This window comes from Petromyzon marinus, unplaced genomic scaffold (assembly GCF_048934315.1).
Source record: "Petromyzon marinus isolate PM22_M1 ecotype Great Lakes invasive population unplaced genomic scaffold, UKy_Petmar_22M1.pri1.0 PM_G_Scaffold_6, whole genome shotgun sequence".
Taxonomy (NCBI): domain Eukaryota; kingdom Metazoa; phylum Chordata; class Hyperoartia; order Petromyzontiformes; family Petromyzontidae; genus Petromyzon; species Petromyzon marinus.
Genome location: NW_027423013.1, coordinates 572,501 through 575,000, shown reverse-complemented (window position 1 = coordinate 575,000; position 2,500 = coordinate 572,501).

Genomic DNA, 2,500 nt, shown 5'->3' with positions numbered 1-2,500 from the left:
GTGGGGCGCTCTGGGTTTGTAGTTGGTGATGTGCCTGAGCCCTTTGGCAGACAGAAGCAGCGTCGTTAGTAGAGAACTGGTGTTTTAGTGTCTCTGAGTACAGTCGTTTAGCCTCTCTCACCGCTTTGCTAAACCTGTTCTTCGACTCCTTGAATCTGTCTCTATCCCCACTCCTAAACGCTTCCTCCTTCTCCAACCTCAACCTTTTGAGCTTTGCTGAGAACCAGGGCTTGTTGTTGTTAAAGTTCACCCTGGTACGTGTTGGGATACAGCAGTCCTCACAGAAGCTGATGTACACAGCCTCTGTGAGTTCATCCAGACTATTGGTAGCAGTCGTGAACATATCCCAGTCAGTACAGTCTAAGCACGCCCGCAAATCTTCCACAGCCTCACTGGTCCACTGTTTAGATGTCCTCACAGCAGGTTTACAGAGTTTTAGTTGCTGCCTGTATGCACGAATCAGGTGGACCAAGGGAGTTCTGTGCGAGCCGAACAGCCCCGTGACCCACAAGAGAAACATCCCCGCCAAATTCGAGCGTTTGACGGGGTCTATCCGTGAAAAAATATTCACGTTTTTGAGTGCACATGCATTTCTGCTGCAAATGCCTCTGGAAGTTTCATGCCGTTCGTATGCCAATTGTGGCAACACGAAAATGACCCGTTTTCCCATTCCGAGGGATTTCTGTGCGACCCTAACAGCCCCGTGAGCCACAAGAGACACATCCCCGCCAATTTCTAGCGTTTCACGGGGTCTATCCGTGAAAAATATAGACGTTTTTGAGTGCACATGCATTTCTGCTGCAGATGCCTCTGGAAGTTTCATGCCGTTCGTACGCAATGTGGCAACACGAAAATGACCCCTTTTCCCATTCCGAGGGATTTCTGTGCGACCCTAACTAACAGCGCCCGTGAGCCACAAGAGAGACATCCCCGCCAATTTATAGCGTTTCACGGTGTCTATCCGTGAAAAATATAGACGTTTTTGAGTGCACATGCATTCCTGCTGCAAATGCCTCTGGAAGTTTCATGCCGTTCCTATGCAATGTGGCCACACAAAAATGACCCGTTTTCCCATTCCGAGGCATTTCTGTGCGACCCTAACAGCCCCGTGAGCCACAAGAGAGACATCCCCGCCAACTTCTAGCGTTTGACGGGGTCTATGCGTGAAAAATATTAAAATTTTTGAGTGCACGTGCCTTTCTGCTGCAAATGCCTCTGGAAGTTTCATGGCGTTCCTATGCAATGTGGCAACACGAAAATGACCCCTTTTCCCATTCCGAGGGAGTTCTGTGCCACCCTAACAGCCCCGTGAGCCACAAGAGACACATCCCCGCCAATTTCTAGCGTTTCACGGGGTCTATCCGTGAAACATATAGAAGTTTTTGAGTGCACATGCATTCCTGCTGCAAATGCCTCTGGAAGTTTCATGCGGTTCGTACGCAATGTGGCAACACGAAAATGACCCGTTTTCCCATTCCCAGGGATTTCTGTGCGACCCGAACAGCCCCGTGAGCCACAAGAGACACATCCCCGCCAATTTCTAGCGTTTCACGGGGTCTATCCGTGAAAAATATCAATTTTTTTTTGACTGCACATGCATTTCTGCTGCAAATGCCTCTGGAAGTTGCATGCGGTTCGCATGCAATGTGGCGACACGAAAATGACCCGTTTTCCCATTCCGAGGGATTTCTGTGCCACCCTAACAGCCCCGTGAGCCACAAGAGAGACATCCCCGCCAATTTCTAGCGTATCACGGGGTCTATCCGTGAGAAATATTCACTTTTTTGAGTGCACATGCATTCCTGCTGCAAATGCCTCTGGAAGTTTCATGCGGTTCGTATGCAATGTGGCGACACGAAAATGACCCGTTTTCCCATTCCGAGGGATTTCTGTGCCACCCTAACAGCCCCGTGAGCCACAAGAGAGACATCCCCGCCCACTTCTAGCGTTTCACGGGGTCTCTCCGTGAAAAATATCACATTTTTTGAGTGCACATGCATTCCTGCTGCAAATGCCTCTGGAAGTTTCATGCGGTTCGCATGCAATGTGGCGACACGAAAATGACCCGTTTTTTCCCATTCCGAGGGATTTCTGTGCCACCCTAACAGCCCCGTGAGCCACAAGAGACACATCCCCGCCAATTTCTAGCGTTTCACGGGGTCTATCCGTGAAAAATATTCAATTTTTTGACTGCACATGCATTTCTGCTGCAAATGCCTCTGGAAGTTTCATGCGGTTCGCATGCAATGTGGCGACACGAAAATGACCCGTTTTCCCATTCCGAGGGATTTCTGTGCCACCCTAACAGCCCCGTGAGCCACAAGAGAGACATCGCCGCCAATTTCTAGCGTTTCACGGGGTCTATCCGTGAAAAATATTCACTTTTTTGACTGCACATGCATTCCTGCTGCAAATGCCTCTGGAAGTTTCATGCCGTTCGCATGCAATGTGGCAACACGAAAATGACCCGTTTTCCCATTCCGAGGGATTTCTGTGCCAC